The following is a 19,895-nucleotide window of genomic DNA, read 5'->3' as shown; positions in this document are numbered from 1 at the left end:
AAGAATAATTGGAGTAGAAGAAGGAGAAGAAGTGCAGCTCAACGGTACAGAAAATATACTTAATAAAATTATAGAAGAAAACTTTCCCAACCTGAAGAAAGAGGTACCTATGAAGGTTCAAGAAGCATACAGAACACCAAATAGGCTGGATCAAAAAAAAACATCCCCTCGCCATATAATAATCAAAACACAAAATACACAGAATAAAGAAAGAATATTAAGAGCCGCAAAGGAAAAAGGCCAAGTTACTTAAAAGGTAAACCTATCAGACTTACACCTGACTTCTCTATGGAAACCATGAAAGCCAGAAGGTCCTGGATAGATGTACTGCAGAAACTGAGAGACCATGGATGCAAGCCCAGATTACTATACCCAGCCAAGCTTTCGTTCACTATAAATGGAGAAAATAAAATTTTCCAGGATAAAAACAAATTCAAACAATACGTAGCCACAAATCCAGCCTTACAGAAAATTATAGAAGGAAAATCACTAACCAAGGAGTCCAACAATGCCCAAAATAACTCAGTCATCTAGAGACCTTTCACCAGCGCAACTCAAAGAAGGGAAACACACAAACCCTACTACTAAAAAAGTGACCGGAGTCAACAACCACTGGTCATTAATATCACTTAATGTCAATGGGCTCAACTCACCTATAAAAAGGCACAGGCTAAGGGATTGGATACGAAAACAGGATCCAACGTTCTGCTGTCTACAAGAAACACACCTCAACCACAAAGACAGGCACCTACTCAGAGTAAAGGGCTGGGAAAAGGCTTATCAAGCAAATGGACCTAAGAAACAAGCAGGTGTGGCCATACTAATTTCTAACAAAGTTGACTTCAAACTTAAATCAATCAGAAGAGATGGAGAGGGACATTTTATACTCATAACAGGAACAATTCATCAGGATGAAGTCTCAATCCTGAATATCTATGCCCCGAATATAAAAGCGCCCACGTATGTAAAAGAAACATTACTAAAACTCAAGGCAGCCATCAAACCACACACACTAATAGTAGGAGACTTCAACACTCCTCTCTCACCAATGGACAGGTCAATCAAACAGAAACCTAACAGAGAAATTAGAGAATTAATGGAGGTAATGAAGCAAATGGACTTAACAGACATCTATAGATTATTCCACCCGAAGAGGAAAGAATATACCTTCTTCTCTGCAGCTCATGGAACCTTCTCGAAAATTGACCACATACTCGGTAACAAAGCTAACTTACACAGTTACAAAAAAATATTAGTAACCACCTGTGTCTTATCAGATCACCATGGATTAAAGTTAGAATTCAACAACAATGCTACCCCCAGAAAGCCTACAAACTCATGGAAACTGATCAGTCAACTTCTGAACCATACCTGGATTAAGGAAGAAATAAAGAAAGAAATTAAAGTCTTCCTTGAATTCAATGAAAATAAAGAAACAACATACTCGAACTTATGGGACACTATGAAAGCAGTGCTAAGAGGAAAGTTCATCGCACTAAGTGCCCACTTAAAGAAAACAGAGAAAGCACATATTGAAGACTTAACAGCCCACCTGAAAGCTCTAGAAAAAACAGAAGCAGACTCACCTAGGAGGAGTAGAAGATTGGAAATAATCAAACTGAGGGCTGAAATCAACAAAATAGAAACACAGAAAACAATCCAAAGAATCAATGAAACAAAAAGCTGGTTCCTGGAGAAAATCAACAAGATTGATAAACCCCTATCCAAACTAATCAAACGGCAGAGAGAGAATACGCAAATTAATAAGATCAGAAATGAAAAGGGGGACATAACCACAGACACAGAGGAAATTCAGAGAATCATCAGATCATATTACAAAAGCCTGTATAACACAAAACAGGAAAATGTAAAAGAAATGAACACTTTTTTAGATAAATACCATATACCAAAGTTACACCAGGACCAGGTGAACAATCTAAACAGACCTGTTGGTCGCGAAGAATTAGAAGCTGTTATCAAAAACCTCCCTACCAAAAAAAGCCCAGGACCAGATGGTTTCAATGCGGAATTCTACCAGAACTTCCAAGAAGAACTAATACACATACTCCTTAATGTATTCCACAATATAGAAACAGAAGGGTCATTGACTAATTCCTTTTATGAAGCTACAGTTACTCTGATACCAAAACCACACAAAGACTCAACCAGGAAAGAGAATTACAGGCCAATCTCACTCATGAACATCGACGCAAAAATCCTCAACAAAATACTGGCAAACCGAATCCAAGAACACATTAGGAAAATTATCCATTATCATCAAGTAGGCTTCATTCCTGAGATGCAGGGCTGGTTCAACATATGAAAATCTATCAATGTAATCCAGCATATAAATAAACTGAAGGAAAATAACCATATGATCATCTCATTAGATGCTGAAAAAGCATTCGACAAAATTCAACATCCATTTATGTTAAAAGTCTTGGAGAGATTAGGGATACAAGGGTCATACCTAAATATAATAAAAGCTATATACAGCAAGCCGACAGCTAACATCAAATTAAACGGAGAGAAACTCAAAGCCATCCCGCTTAACTCAGGAACACGACAAGGATGTCCACTCTCTCCATACCTCTTCAATATAGTACTTGAAGTTCTAGCAATAGCAATAAGACAACATAATGGGATCAAGGGGATTCGAATTGGAAAGGAAGAAGTTAAACTTTCGTTATTCGCAGATGATATGATAGTGTACTTAAGCGACCCCCAAAACTCCACCAAAGAACTTTTACAGCTGATAAACAGCTTTAGTAATGTGGCAGGATACAAGATCAACTCCAAAAAATCAGTCGCCCTCTTATACACAAAGGATAGGGAAGCAGAGAGGGAAATCAGAGAAGCTTCACCATTCACGATAGCCACAAACAGCATTAAATATCTTGGGGTAAATCTAACCAAGGAAGTGAAAGATCTATTTGACAAGAACTTTAAGGCATTGAAGAAAGAAATTGAAGAGGATACCAAAAAATGGATGGATCTACCTTGCTCTTGGATTGGGAGGATCAACATAGTAAAAATGGCAATTCTACCTAAGGCAATTTATAGATTCAATGCAATCCCCATCAAGATCCCATCAAAATTCTTCACAGATCTGGAGAGGACAATAATCAACTTTATATGGAAAAACAAAAAACCCAGGATAGCCAAAACAATCCTATACAATAAAGGATCTTCTGGAGGCATTACCATCCCTGACTTCAAACTCTATTACAGAGCTACAGTAATGAAAACAGTGTGGTACTGGCATAAAAACAGAGAAGTCGACCAATGGAATCGTATAGAAGACCCGGATTTTAACCCACAAACCTATGAACACCTCATTTTTGATAAAGGAGCTAAAAGTATACAATGGAAGAAAGAAAGCATCTTCAACAAATGGTGCTGGCACAACTGGATGTCAACCTGTAGAAGAATGAAAATAGACCCACATCTTTCACCGTGCACAAAACTCAAGTCCAAATGGATTAAAGACCTCAATATCAGCCCGAACACACTGAAAAGGATAGAAGAGAAAGTGGGAAATACCCTACAACAGATGGGCACAGGAGATCGCTTCCTATGTATAACCCCAGAAGCACAGACATTAAGAGCAACATTGAATAAATGGGACCTACTAAAACTGAGAAGCTTCTGCAAAGCAAAGGACACTGTCACTAAGACACAAAGGCAACCTACTGACTGGGAGAAGATCTTCACCAACCCTGCAACAGACAAAGGTCTGATCTCCAAAATATATAGAGAACTCAAGAAACTAGACTTTAAAATGCTAATTAACCCAATTAAAAAATGGGGCACTGATCTGAACAGAGAATTCTCAACAGAAGAACTTCAAATGGCCAAAAGACACTTAAGGTCATGCTCAACTTCCTTAGCAATCAGGGAAATGCAAATCAAAACAACTTTGAGATATCATCTTACACCTGTGAGAATGGCTAACGTCAAAAACACCAACAATAACCTTTGCTGGAGAGGTTGTGGAGGAAAGGGTACCCTCATCCATTGCTGGTGGGAATGCAATCTTGTGCAACCACTATGGAAGTCAGTGTTTCGGTTTCTTAGGAAATTCGGGATCAACCTACCCCTGGACACAGCAATACCACTCTTGGGAATATACCCAAGAAATGCCCTATCATATGACAAATGCATTTGTTCAACTATGTTCATAGCAGTATTATTTGTAATAGCCAGAACCTGGAAACAACCTAGATGCCCTTCAATGGAAGAATGGATGAAGAAAGTATGGAATATCTACACATTAGAGTACTACTCAGCGGTAAAAAACAATAACTTCTCGAATTTTGCATGCAAATGGATGGAAATAGAAAACACTATCCTGAGTGAGGTATCCCAGACCCAAAAAGATGAACATGGGATGTACTCACTCATAATTGGTTTCTAGCCATAAATAAGGGTCACGGAGTCTACAATAGGTGAATCTAAAGAAGCTAAGTAAGAAGGGGAACCCAAGGAAAAACATATAGTTATCCTCTTGGCTAAGGGAAGTAGACAAAATTGCCGGGGAGAAAATTGGGATCTTGGGGTGGGGTGGGTTGGGGGTAAGGGGAGATGGGGAGAGAAAAGTTAGAAGGGAAGGAGGTCGGGCCTTGGGAAAGCAGGAAGATTGGGATAAAGGAAGGTTGGACAGGGGAGCACGGAACCACAATTCTTAGTTAAGGGAACCACTTTAGAGTTGGCAAGAGACCTGATCCTAGAGGGGCTCCCAGGTGCCCAAGCTGAGGTCCCCAGTTAGTTCCTTGGGCAGTTGAGAATAGGGAACCTGAAATGACCCTATCCTTGAGCAATACTGACGAATATCTTGCATATCATCATAGAACCTTCATCTGGTGATGGATGGAGATAGAGACAGAGACCCACACTGGAGCACTGGACTGAGCTCCCAAAGTCCCAATGAGGAGCAGAAGGAGGGAGAACATGAGCAAAGAAGTCGGGACCACGAGGGATGCACCCACCCACTGAGACAGTGGAGCTGATCTATTGAGAGCTCACCAAGACCAGCTGGACTGTGAATGAAAAAGCATGGGATAAAACTGGACTCTCTGAACATGGCGAACTATGAGGGCTGATGAGACACAAAGGACAATGGCACGGGGGTTTGATCCTATGTAATGTGATGGCTTTGTGGGAGCCCAGCCAGTTTGGATGTTCACCTTCCTAGATATGGACGGAGGTGGGAGGTCCTAGGTCTTATCACAGGGCAGAAAACCCTGACTGCTCTTTGTACTGGAGAGGGAGGGGGAAAGGAGTGGGGAGAGGGGGAGAAGGATGGGAGGAGGGGGCGTAGGGGGGGAGGAGGGGGAGGGAAATGGGAGGCTGGGAGGAGGTGGAAACTTGTTTTTTTTTCTCCATTTCTCAATAAAAAAAAAAGAGAAAAAAAGAGTACTCTAAGAATATCTCAGCACTTCACTTACCACATGGAATATATATATATAAATGCAATGTTTGTTTTACTAAAACTTAAAAAAAAAAAGGGAGATTCCCCATCTTCTGACATGAGAAGTTGATGCCAGAATGACAGCATGCAACAGAACTTAATACAGTAAACCTTACCTTCTGTTAGGTTCTCCCATATATTTCTTAGTCATCTTCCATTTGTTAACCCACCCTCATTCTCACGTATATGTGTATGTATGTGTGCATACAAACACACACACACACACACACACACACACACACACACACACACACACACATTGTCAAAGCCAGAACCTGGAAACAACCTAAATGCCCCTCAACTGAAGAATGGATAAGGAAAATGTGTTACATTTACACAATGGAGTAGTACACAGCAGAAAAAAAAATAATGACATCTTGAATTTTGCTGGCAAATGGATAGAGCTAGAAAACATCGTTTTGAGTGAGGTAACCCGATACAGAAAGACAATTATCACATGTACTTATTCATAAGTGGTTTTTAAACATAAAGCAAAGAAAACCAGCCCACAAATCACAATCCCAAAGAACCTAGACAACAATGAGGACACTAAGAGAGATATACACAGATCTAATCTACATGGAAAGTAGAAAATAACAAGATCTCCTGAGTAAATTGGGAGCATGGGGACCTTGGGAGAGGGTTGAAGAGGAGGGAGGTAGGGAAAGGAGAAAAATGTAGAGCTCAATAAAAATAAAAATAAAATGAAATGAAATAAAATAAAGGTAACATATATATCCGCATCAAAAAATAAACACAAACACACACACACAAACATACACACACGGGGTAGGGGATGATCCAGCCTAAGACCTTAGACATGGTAAGCAAATGCTGTACAACTGACCTACACTTTCACCCTGTATTTTCTCATTCATAACATATGAAAACTCCAAATTCTAATCATTTTCTGGACTACACTGCTTATCCATATTCTAATCAGCATTACAGTCAGTAGAATTCACAGATCCCCTCCACCAAATGCTAAACCAAAGAGGGTAGAGGAGGAAAAGTTTTTTTTCTCCCTGGCAACAGCCCACTCTTCTGCATATGGCCTGTGGCCACTTGTGAGCTACAAAAGTAAGTTGAGTAGGTGTCACAGAGACCATATGGTCTACACAAGCTTCAAACATTTACTATTTGGCTCTTTACAGAAAAAGTTTTGCCAACCACTCTTCCACATAAAAGGTTACTAAATTTCCAAAACCTAGTAGCAAAGATAGCAATATAAGATGTGAAATTTATTTTTTCAGAGCTTCAATTATTTGATAATAATTATTTCAGTAATTATATAATTTCCTACAATAATTATGCCTGATTTATTGAGGTAAACATCTGAGGTAAAACATTTAAAACAGAGACAATATACAAATATTAAGCAAAAATGGGGGAAAATGTCATGAAGAAACATCCATGCATTTGGAGGAAGAAGGGAAAAACAAACAATTAAAAAGCATCTTCAAATGTCAAGATCCAAAGAGCTCAGAAATGCACCTGCAATCCCATAGCTCCAAGAAATTTTATCAGCTACTTGATCCCCCTCCAATCATTAAATTAACTATTTAAACAGGAGGCAAGTTGGAGATTAACTTAAATAAACACATCCCCTTCTCTCATCAGCAGCTCAGTGGAATGGAGATTGACTCCATTCTTTCTGGGAAGGTTTAGCTCTGATTGGGGTAATGCTTTACTGCTTAGAAATTTCTGGGGCCACCTAGATGTCTCAGTGGGTTAAGGTACTTCACTTGTCACTCGAGTATAATGACCTTAATTCAATCTCCAGAACCCACGGTGGAACAAGAAAACCAGCTCCTGAACACAACGCATACACACACACAAGCACGCATACACACACACATACATACACACAAATAAAAATAGTAAAAACCTTCTAAAGAATCTTTTTGATAAGGCAGGGAAGAGCAAATGAAATACTGTTGGTGAATTATGAAATTAGACAAAGGTAGCTTGCTTTGTTGGTGCATAGCTATGATCCCAGGACTCAGGAAATTAAGGCAGGAAGATCTCAATTTTGAGATCAATACCTAAAGCAAGAGCCTGTCTCATAACATTCAAGCAAATAAGATAAGTATGAAATACCATGCAATTTTTAAAAAATATTTTCAAGATTATAATAAAATTACATTTTTAGAATTTTATTTGTTTATCTATTTGCTTATTTATTTTTTTACATATCTATCTTTGGGTTTTTTTTTCGAGACAGGATTTGTGTGTATTTCTGGCTGTCCGGGATGGGAGGTTAGAGACTGTGATAAAGAAAGCAGCTGGGAGAGTTAAAATGTTCAAAAGACATTGTATGAAATTCTCAAAGAATTAATAAAATGTTGCGAAATAGCATTTAAAAATAAACTAAGAGATATCATCCAGCCAGTGTCCATGCATTGCTTATTCTTTTACAATGGTACATCCTTTAGGGCTTCAGAAAAGTTGGTCTTTGGGGGAGCGTTATCAGCATCCCTCGGGAGTTTCCTAACAATGCAAATTCAAAGACCCAGACTAGCAGCAGCAAGCCAGAACTCCCCAGACATTTACATCCTAATAAATGCCACCACAGCGCAGTGTTGGGGAATCTTGCACTGCTGCCATTCCAGGTCGTTTGTGAGGGCCACCCTGTCCATTTAATAATCTTCAACTGCAGCCCTGACAGCTTACCACTACATACCTATGACACTCCCCCAAAAGGTGGTGAGCAAAATTATCCTCAGGCATTTCCAAAAGTCCACTGAAGCTCTGAGAGCTCTCAGATTGGAGATGGTAGTGTATAGCTAACTTTTACAAGTTGTCTACTCTGGACTCCAACATTTGCCAAGGCTTCAGGGCTTCTGTCCAGAAGCCGGACTCTACTCTACCATTCCTAACGTGGAGACTTGTCTGTCCCTTCAGTGTTCTGGAGGGGTTCCTTAGTGACCTCCACTGTTACGCTACTATGAATACTTTATGGAGACAGTGCTACCATCCTTCCCCTCACGAGTTTTTGAATATACCTCAGACATTTGCAATTCAGCCCAGTTTCTGGACACCACCACTTAAATCCTAGAATGATAAAGGGCCAACAATCAACAAGCAAAACGTCAGGGCACAAACAGGTCTCAGAGACATTTCGACTAAAACTTCGAACAACTTTTCTCTAAGTAACTTGGCAAAATCCATTTTAAGTTCTTTCGGGCATCTAAAACACCACACTAATACAATTAGAGTTCACTGAAAAATTAGCATGCAATCTAGTTTGAAAGCTAAAATCAGTCATAGTGGGGTAATATTCCATTTAATTATAAAGATTAATTCAACCTTCATTTATTTGTGCATGTGTTTGGTCTTTCCATTTTTCACAGAACACCCAAGATTCAAATGCCATCTGGTAGAATTGCTGCATGGCATCAGTAGCAAATATTAGAGTTGCAGATTTCATCTCAAAGTAAAATTGATGGACAAAGGGAAAGTAAAAAGGGAGGGGTGGAGGTAATAGAAGTTGAATTTTAAAACCAAGATATTCCACCAATCTGATGTGACGCTATCCCTTTCTCTCCTTTTACCCCTACCATGTTACCTATACAAACTCTTCTTTGTTTTTGAGTTTTCAGTTCTTTTTTTTTAATTTATTAGATTTAAAAGAAAATACCAATCCAAATTTCCACTCCCTCTCCTCCTCCCATTCCCTCCACACACCCTCCCACCCCACCCCCATCTAATCCTAAAAGAGGGTAAGGCACACTGCTTTGCGGAAGGTCCAAGGCCCTCCCTACTACATCTAGGCTGAGCAAGGTATCAATCCAAAGAGTATAGGATCCCAAAAAGCCAGTACATGCAACTCTTAGAGCCATTAACTTCTATAAACTCTTCTTAATCACAAGTTGTCGTAGCATCTTTTTTGAAACAGGTGAGGATTCGAGCAACATTGCAAGCCATAGTGAGAATTATATAAATCATGTCCACTGTGGTTTGCAAAATACATGTTATGCCTTCCTTAAAGGCTAGACTTAGCCACATGGTAAGATTGACCACTTTTTTCATAATTTCATTCAATTCAATTCAAGTTATCTCTTGCTGAGTGGCCACTTAAGATAAAACAAGCCTTACAAGCTAGGAAATACTTTACTTGTTTTTTTAGTGAGTGACAATGGGTACAAAGTACACAATGTGAAGGAAAAGAATCGAATTTTCTCTAATACACGAGCATAACTGTGTTAGTGATCTAAAGAATTTCTAGAACCTATACGACTCACCTAGGCAGCCTTCCAGGTAGTAAAAATAAGAACTATCCTGGCCCCTATCTCCAGATATTAATTTCCGTTGTCCTTGAATGTCCCCAAAGGTCCAGATTCTTCTGTAGTTGACACTAAACAGTATCTATATAATTCATTTATGTGATGTATAGCAAGAACAGAGATGGTTTAATTAAGCTATATACTTAGGAAGTTCGTGATTGAGTGGTCGCATGTGGAGAATGAAAAATGAAATTAAATAGAAGAATAGAGTACAGTTATAAGGGAAGGGTCTTGTGAAAACATCTGCAAAGAAGTCTGAGAGCCGAAGAGAAATAATAGAAGTAACATTGTAAAAAAAAAATTAAAAAGGAAAAAAAAGAAGTAACATTGTATTATTTTTAAATGTTTTGTCTATTTGTGTGTGTGTATGTGTTCATGTATGTTTATGATACCTATGCGCAGGTGCCTGCAGAGGTCAGAAGAGGATGTCAGATGCTCTGCAGCTGGAGCCACTCGGTGTGTGTATTGGGAACTAAACCCAGGTCCTCTGGAAGAGAAGCAAGCACTCCTAAATACTGATCATCTCCTAATTTTGTTATTTTCATAATAACAAAAGTAATATTCTTCCCTGATGCTTTACTATGGTGGTTTGAATAAGATGATCCCCTTAGATTCATGTTTGAATGCTTGGTCCTCATTGGTGAAACTGTTTGAGAAAGACAATGAGGTGTGGCCTTGTTGGAGGAAGTTTCAAAAGACTCCTGTCATTCCCAGTATGGAAGGCAGCAGGCAGGCACAGTGCCTGCCCCCTCCTTCAGCTTCCTACTTTCCCACTATCCGATTAAGATGTGACTTCAGTCTGCTATTCCTGCCACCAGGGCTTTGCTCAGCCATTATGGACTCTAACTCTGAAACTGTAATCTCAATTAAACTCTTTAAAAAGTTGCCTTGGTCACAGAGTTTTGTCATAGCAACAGAAAAGAAAGTAATACACCTACCATGTACCAGACAGTGTGCTGAATTTCCCTTCATCACTGAATCTAAATCCTACCTATGATCCGCAAGGCACTAGCATATCATCTTACGTCACAGCTGATAAGCAAACATTCATAAAGGGGAAAACACACCCAAGTCACACAGAGACCAAAGCAGCTTCGCAACCAAATTGATTTACTTTTAATCTGACTTCAAAGTCCATATTTCTTCTGATATCCACTATGCTAAAGGGATGGAGAACAATTTTCTATTATATAAATTTTACTAATTTGTATAAACCCAAATGAAGTAAATCATATATAAGGCCTAGACAATCTCTGCATCAGTACCCATATTCAGCATGCCAAGACAAATATGCTCAGCTATAAGACTGCTAAAAACCTGATGCAAGAAATCCCCCAGGAATCTATGAGAATGACTCCAGCTAAGACTCTTAGCAACAGTGGATAAATAGCCTAGAGAGTGGGAATGGGGATAGTTATATAAAATGAGAAAAGAGTGTATTAAAAATTATTAATAAAAAGTACTACAATTTAAAAAATCAGTGAGAGCAAGAGTTGTTTCTCTTTTTCTGGTTCTTGTGACCCCTACTCCTGATGCTGGGTCACCTTGCCCAGTCTTAATACATGGGGAGATAATTAATCTTTCTTTAATTTTTATTTTCTCTCTTAAGTGATATGTTCCAGTTTTTATAATTTTTTATTTAAATAACATTTTTTTCATTTATTTTGCATACCAACCAGTTTCCCCTCCCTCCTCTCCTCCCATTCCCTCCCCTTCCATAGCTATCCCATCCCCATCCACTCCTCCCCCATCTCCATTCAGAAAGGGGCAGATCTCCCATGGGCTTGCACAAAGCATGGCACATCAAGTTCAGGCAGGACCGAGCTCCTCCCCTTACTTCTAAGAGGACCAGGTAATCCAGCATGAGGAGCAGGTTACCAAAGTCCTGCTCTCACTGTTAGAAGCCTTACTAAGAGACCAAGCTACACGATTGTCACACACATGCAGAGGACCTACGTAGGTCCCATTCAGTCTCCCTAACTGTTGGTCCAGCTTCCATGAGCTCCTGCGATCTCAGGTCAGCTGTCTCTATATGATCCCCAATCATGACCCCTCTGGCTGGTACAATCCCTCCTCCCTCTCTTTCACAAGACTCTCATAGCTCAGTGCAGTGCTTGTCTGTGGATCTCTGCCTCTGCTTCTGTCAGTTACTAGATAGAGTGTCTCTGATAGCAATAAAGGAAATCACCAGTCTGCTTACAGTAGATGGCCAGTTCAGGTGCCCCCTCCACCATTGCTAGGAGTCTTAGTTGGAGTCATCCTTGTGGGTTCCTGGGGGTTTTCCTGGCACCAGGTTTCTCCCTAACCTCAATATGGTCCTCCACCATCAAGATGTCTCTTTTGTTATTCTCCCCCTCCATCCTGCCTCTCACGTCCACCTCATCCCACCCACTCCATCTAGTTCCTAGGCTTCCATTCCCCCAACCCCTGCCCCAGTTTACCCAGGAGATCTTTTCTACTTCCCAAGGAAATCCATGCATCTCTGTTTGAGCCCTCCTTGTTATCTAGATTCTCTGGGGGCTGTGTATTATAGGTTGGTTATCCTATGCTTTATGCCCAATAACCACCTATGAGTGAACACATACCATGTTTGTCTTTCTGGGTATAGGTTACCTTAATCAGAATGATTTTTTTCCCTAGTTCCAGCCATTTGCCTACAAATTTCATGAGGTAATCATTTTTTACAACTGAGTAGTAATTCATTATGTAAATCTACTACGTTTTCTTATACATTCTTCGGTTGAGGGGTGTGGTGATATTTTGTTTGTGCTGTAACAAATAAAGCTTGCCTGAAGATCAGAGTGTGTAGCTAGCCACACTAGTTAGTCATAGAGACCAGGCAGTGGTGACACACACTTCTAATCCCAGCACTCGGGAAACAGAGACAGATGAATCTCAGTGAGCTCAAAGTCAACCTGGACTACATGAAATTGAATCTGTCTAAAAGAGAAAGAGAGCTCACACCTTTGATCCCAGCACTTGGGATCACACGCCTTTAATCCTATCCCAGCATTAGGAAGGTGGAGACAAAAGTGATATGGCTGGGTGGAGATGGGAGTATGAATATAAGGTGGGAGGAGACAGGAGCTAAAAGCATTCAGTCTGAGACTTGTAGAGACAGGATAGTCCATTCAGTCTGAGGATTTCGTAGAAAAACTAATGGCTGGCTTCTCTGCCTCTCTGATGTTTTAGCTTTCACCCCCTAAAATCTGACTCTGGAATTTTTATTATTAAGACCAATTAGAATTTGCTCTACAGAGGGGCATCTAGGTTATTTCCAGGTTCTGCCAATTACGAATAATGCTGGTATGGACACAGTTGAGCAAGTGTCCTTGTGGTATGATTACACATCCTTTGGGTATATGCCCAAGAGTGGTATCACTGGATGATGAGGTAGATGGATTGCCAATTTTTTGAGAAAAAGTCATACCAATTTCACTCCACATCCTCTCAAATATAAGCTGTCATCAGTGCTTTTTATTGTAGCCATTCTGACTGGTGTAAGATGGTATTTCAGAGTCGTTTTGATTTGCATTTCCCTGAAGACTAAGGATGTTGAGCAATTCTGTAAGTGTCTTTTGAACATTTGAGATTCTTACATTGAGAATTCTCTGTTTACATATGTAACCCATTTTAACTGGATTATTTGGTATTTTGATGTTTAGCTTTTTGATTTCTTTATATATTTTTGGAGATTAGCCCTCTGTTAGATGTGGGGTTGGTGAGGATACACAAGTGACCCCAAAACATCTACCAGGGAACTCCTACATCTGATAAACATCTTCAGTAATGTGAAGGGATACAAGATTAATTCAACAAAATCAGTAGCCCTCCTATATACAGATGATAACCAGGCTGAGAAAGTAATGAGAGAAATAACACACTTTACAATAGCCACAAATAATTTAAAATATCATGGGGTAACTCTAACCAAATGAATGAAAGGCCTGCATTGGTGTGGGACAATTCTGTAGTATGTCAATTATGTTTTAAATAAATGCTGATTGGCCAGTAGCCAAGCAGGAAATATAGGGGGGACAACCAGACAGGAAGTAGAGGCGGGGCAATGAGAACAGGAGATTCTGGGAAGGAAGAAGCCCATTCCTGTCCAGTCCTGTCCAGACACCAAAGAAGGAAGATGTAACCTGCCCTGCTGAAAAAGGTACCTAGCCATGTGGCTAACATAGATAAGAATAACGGGTTAATATAAGTTATAAGAGCTAATATGAAGCCCAAGCTAATGGGCCAATCAGTTTATCATTAATAAAGACCTCTGTGTGATTTTCTTTGGGGCTAACAGCTGTGGGAACTGGGCAGTACAGAAACCCCAACAAGCAGGCCCTCATGTTACACTACATGAAAATAACTTTAAGTTTTTAAAGAAAGAAATTGAAGAAGATATCAGAAAATGGAAAGATCACCCATGTTCATAGATAGGCAGGATTAACATAGTAAAATGGCAATTTTACCAAAAGCAATCTACAGATTCAATGCAATACTCATCAAAATCCCAACATATTTCTTTGCAGACCTCAAAAGAACAATAATCAACTTCATATAGAAAAACAAAAAAAAAACAGGATAACTAAAACATTCCTGCATAATAAAGGAACTTCTGGAGGCATCACTATCCCCGATTTTAAGCTCTACTAGAGAGCAATAGTAATAAAAACAGCTTCATACTGACATAAAGACAGACATGTGGATCAATGAAATTTAATCATACACCCTGACTTACATCCACACACCTATAATTGTTGACAAAGAAGCCAAACAATATACAATGGAAAAAAGAAAGCATCTTCAACAAATGGTGCTGGCATAACTTGATGACCACATATAGAAGAATACAAATAGATCCATATCTATCATCCTGCACAAAACTCAAGTCCAAGTGGAGCAAAGAATTCAACATGAATCCAGTTACACTGAAGCTGATAGAAGAGAGAGTGGGAAGTAGTCTTGAATGCACTGGCACAGGAGACTATTTCCTGAATTTAATACCAGTAGCACAGACACTGAAATCGACAATTAATAAATGGGACCTCTTGAAACTGAAAAGTTTCTGTAAGGCAAAGGAGACTGTCAATAAGAAGTACTTAGTCTTATTGCATCTTGATATGCCATGTTTTGTTGATACTCATGGGAGACTTGCCTTTTCCTAAACAGAAAAGGAGGCAGAGTAGATTGGGGGGTGGGAACAGAGAAGAGTGGGAGTGGAGGGATTGGGAGAAGAGAAGGGAGGGGAAACTTCAGCCAGGATGTAAAATAAATAAAGAAAAAACAAACAAATAAACAAAAGCCAAAAGTGGAATCACACCTCTCTTTTAGAATTCCCATACTGCCATAAAGACAAATGAGTGTGAATGTCAGTGTAGAACCAACAAACCTCCAAACCTGAGATGAACCACGGCTCCATCAGCTTGTGTACTTGATTCCAAACCTTGGTCCCTCTAAACTCTAGCATGGTTCCACTTACCTGCTTATATGAATACATCATCACACCTTGGTGTGGTGACACACACCTTTAATCCTAATACTCCATAGACAGAGAAAGGCCGATCTGTGTAGCAGACTTTCTTTTGGACCACTGATCAGCTCCCAAATTATGACACAGAGACTTATTATTAGTTATGAATGCTCAGCCTTATCTTATGTTTGTCCCACTAGCTCTTATAACTTAATTTAACCTGTTTCTCTTCATCTATATTTTGCCTCTGGGCTTTCACCTTTCTTTCATTCTGTGTGCTTTACTTTTCCTGCTTTTTCTGTGTCTGGCTGACTCGCAGCTGCCTGGCTGGCTGGCCCTGGGCATCTCTCTTTCTTTCTCCCTTGTTCTCACCTCTCTCTCTTCTCTCAGGCCTGGATTCCTTCTCCTACTTTTTCTGTCTGCCCACCAGCCCTGCCTATCCCTCTATTGCCTAGCTATTGACTGTTCAGTTTTTTTTATTAGACCAATCAGGTGCCTTAGGCAGGCAAGGTAAAGCAGCAACATATCTTTACATAATTAAATAAATGCAGAATAAACAAATGTAACACATCTTTACATAGTTAAAGTAATATTCTGTAACATATCTTTGTGAATTCAAGACCAGTCTGGTCTACACAGTGAGTTTCAGGACAGCAAGGGATATACAGTGAGACTCCATTTCAAGACAGAAAGGTGAGGAGAGAAAATACATCTTCCCAGCCACATTTCATTCTATGCTACCATCATAACAATACCTGGGATATGACAGGGTTGAATACAAATACGTGGAGCTAGGTATCTGGCCACTCTCCACCTGTCCGATAGGTAGGTCACTAGTCTCAGACTCCCCTCCAGACCAAGGAACTCCATCTGGAGACCAGCCCTGCCTCTATCCTTCAGACCTAGTGATTTATCCTGAGACCCTTGTATGCCACATTTTAAAATAAGTTTCCAGTTCTGCTTTGATTCATCCCTGCAAAGGCAGTTGAGATGGAGGAATCAAAACGGTCACTTATACTAAAGGCAAAATAGCAAGCTGTCGTCAAGGGACACAGGCTGTTTGTAGACAGCAGCATAAACGGCCTCATCAGTTATTCATCATTTGACACAACTACTGAGGAACCTCCTGCAAGCTCACTTAATGCTTACATAAGATTCAGCCAACAAGAAAAGAAAGAGCAAGCTTTGGCTTAAAAACTTGAGCAAAGAAGGCTCAAGACCTAATTGGCAAGCCATGGCCTACAGGTCAAATTGGGGCCGCTGCCTGGTTCTATAAATCAACTTTTACTGACATGCATCCATTTGTGCATAGTACCTACAGCTATTTCAATGCTATCCAACAGATCTGAGTCACTGTTATTGAGACTACATTCCTTGCAAAGCTCAAAAATATTTGTTTATTGCTTTAGCTATTTTTTCCCCAGTACTGTTGGGCTAAGTCTGAGCTGACACTGGGCTTGTACAAGCTTTGCTCCTCCTCATCCTTAGGCTATGGACAACCCACATTGTTCTTGTTTGCTTTATATCCAGGAGAAGAAACCCAAATCACCAACCAATGGCAAGGGAGGACTAGGGAAGAGGCGAAATAAGAGATTTCTCCTTTCTCAGCTTTCCTTCCGCCCTGCCAGGTTTTCTCATTTCAAATGAACTGTCTCTGCTGAGCTTACTCTGTCTGTGTGGGAATAATTTTTACTGGAATTCAGCAATGACTTAGGACAACTCATAGGACCTCATTAGAACATGCTCACATGATCTATACAAATCGCTTTGCTAAACCTTAACTTTCATTTTTAAAAGCCTGGACGAACAAATCAAATTGTTTCACAAACTTGGAAATTAACCTTATAACCTAACATTGGAACTGAATAAAGGATCTAACCAGTGGCCCTAAAGGACACAGCCTCACCCTGTCCTTGGCCCTGCTCTGCTCAGGACAGGTTTACTGTGCTCATTAGCTCTAATCCTGACAAATCACAGTCAGGAGGCTCTCAGTCACTTGCCCTATAACTGCCAGTGCCAGGAACACAGGACTACACCAAAGGCAGAAAGCATACTCTTCTTCTCTCTAGTTAAGCAAGAACATGGTATAGCATGACCTTTTCCCTAAGAGGACAGGTTTTGTGTATAAAATACAGCGCACCCAGTTAGTGGGGGGGGGGGTGTACTGAAAATTAGCTTTACTTGCTAAGACCCTAACGTGGAAAACTGGATAAATAAGTTGTCTAACTAAGATGAGGTCAGCAACTAAGGACTTTTCTACTCCTGGAGCCTAAAACCAGAAGGACTTTCTTATTTTATGATGGTCGTGGGGCCAGAGAATGCCTTCTTTCCTCATCACAATTCAGCAATTAGGTTTACTTCAATATTCCAACTGTAGATTAAAAGAAATAAAGGAAAATAAACCACGTAAAAATGGAAAATTCACAGAGATTCTGGATTATGTACATTTTGTTTTCTTTAAAATTTTTGACTGTGAAGGAGCTAAATACAGCTGCTAAGCTGAACCTGCACATACGGTCTAAAGGTATCTTGACTTCAGATTTTGGATCTAAGGTTATGATGCTTTGGAAAAGTCCTTCTTTTGTTTTCACAGAGGACCAGACCCTGTGGATTGATTCTATCCCAATATGGTATGATAGACCACGACCTCCTGAAAGGTTGCTGTGAACACCCTCAAAAAACTACTTCGCTCAACTGCCAACTGAGATAAACCTGGCACACAGGTTGTATCCTAAACGATCTGATTAACAGCGCCCCCACTCAGCAGGAAGCAGTTTGGAGAGAAAAAACTGTGCCCATGTTCCCAAATATTGCTTATAAATGTTCTTTTACATTTCAAGGGGGATATGATATAGGTGTGAATAATTTACATTGGTATGGATTTTGCTTTAGCGATTTAAATTTAAGGTCAATTTTGTTATATGTTTATGTGTTTCTGATCTTGATTAAGGTATTGTGATTGTGTAGTTCATTTAAAAATGTAATGTATATAGGTTGTTAATGGATAATCATTAATAATAGTCAAGTTTGTAGTCACGGTAGTTAGATTTTCTAGATATATAGATATATATTTCAGTTAAATCAGTATTCTTCATATCTTTCAAAGACTACAGAATATGCTATTTAATGTTTTAATAACTTAGGGTTTTTCATGACAATGAGACATGTCTGCTCCTGGAAACACCAATCTACTTCAAGAAGAAGATGGCATCGAAGAGGATCCTTATGGAGTTTGATAGCCATTTAGGCAAGAAACTGTTCTAGCTGGACTATTGCATAAACTGGACACAGAGAACCCACAGAGAGAGGACTACTGAACTTGCCTAAAGGTGAGATGATCTTTCAGGGTTCCTGATTCATGAAGGAGTCTGCAAGACATTCTGCAGGACACAGCAGATGGTGACTGAACTGACTTTGAAATTTCCTGCTTCATGGAAATGTCTCTGGATATTATGGACCTGTAGGCCGAAGATGGATGCCCCAACGGTACAGAGAAACTTTGGGTGACTGTCCAGGCAGCGTGATGTCTCTGTCATTTCTAGAGTTTGGAAGTTGCTTATTTCTTGTTTGCTTAGGTAATATTGTATCTTTCTGGAGTCATTGATGAAGTTGAAGAATAGTTAGTTATAGTTATAATTTTCCTTAGTTATGATAAAGATAAAATAGATGTAAATATTATAATTTTTACTTGATAACTGTTTTGTTATATGTAATTTTGCTATGTTAAAGTTAAAGCCTTCCTTTTTTGTTTAAACAGAAAAAGGGGAAATGATGGAGGAAGGTCATTGGTTAATTAATAAAGAAACTGCTTGGCCTCATAGGTTAAAACATAGGTGGGTGGAGTAAACAGAACAGAATGCCGGGAGGAAGAGGAAGTGAGCTCAGACTCGATAGCTTTCCTCTCTGGGGCAGACGAGATGAAGCTATGACCCAGGATGGACGTAGGTTAAGATCCTCCCTGGTAAGCCACCTCGTGGGCTACACGGATTATTAGAAATGGGCTAGTTCAGGTGCGAGAGTTAGCCGAGAAGAGGCTAGATATAATGGGCCAAGCAGTGTTTAGAAGAATATAGTTTCCGTGTAATTATTTTGGGTGTAAAGCTAGCCGGGTGGTGGGACGCAGCCTGCTGCTGCTCCTCCTACAACACAAATCAAAATCACATTATATTCCATAAATATATACATATAATTATTTTTCAATTAGAAATAAATAAAACATTTAAATAATTTTAGTAACATTCATTGGGCAACTGCCAAAGGGAGATGGTAAAGTTAGTTCATAATTCTCTAATATAATTATAAAAAACTGAATATAAAGAGATGAAAAGAATGCAGCATGTAAATCAATCTTCCTAGTGACAACTCTAACAACTCCTGTCCTTCCTGTGTGGTCCTGTTCCTCCACACACCAAGAGATGGAGTCTTTTTTAACTGCTTTTGCCCAAGAGGATGTATCACAAAAAACAGTCTGAGACTTAATAGGACTCGCAGCATGTTCGTCCTCCTTCCTGATCCTTAGCTACCCCATGGGGAAAGCCATAAGGAACAAGAGACATGTGTCAAGTTGCCCCATTGAATTTCCATCCGCAACTGGCATCTGCTTTCAAATACATGAGAGACTCCAGGTAAGACCAAAGAAGAGCCACCCAGCAGAGTCAAGTCAACAACA

At 39.7% G+C, this 19,895-nt stretch overlaps 1 protein-coding gene across 1 annotated transcript in view; it reads right to left on the bottom strand.

Annotated features, from left to right (window-relative positions):
* LOC121441287 (phosphate-regulating neutral endopeptidase PHEX-like) overlaps nt 1-19,895 on the bottom strand; it is a gene marked incomplete at its 5' end in the record, with an annotated part of 94,585 nt that overhangs the window by 22,730 nt on the left and 51,960 nt on the right. The gene's annotated exons all lie outside the window — the stretch shown is intronic.

Source organism: Microtus oregoni, unplaced genomic scaffold (genome assembly GCF_018167655.1).
Source record: "Microtus oregoni isolate MIOR12 unplaced genomic scaffold, Mior012 000074F_011, whole genome shotgun sequence".
Taxonomy (NCBI): domain Eukaryota; kingdom Metazoa; phylum Chordata; class Mammalia; order Rodentia; family Cricetidae; genus Microtus; species Microtus oregoni.
This window is presented reverse-complemented; position numbering and strand designations above follow the sequence as displayed.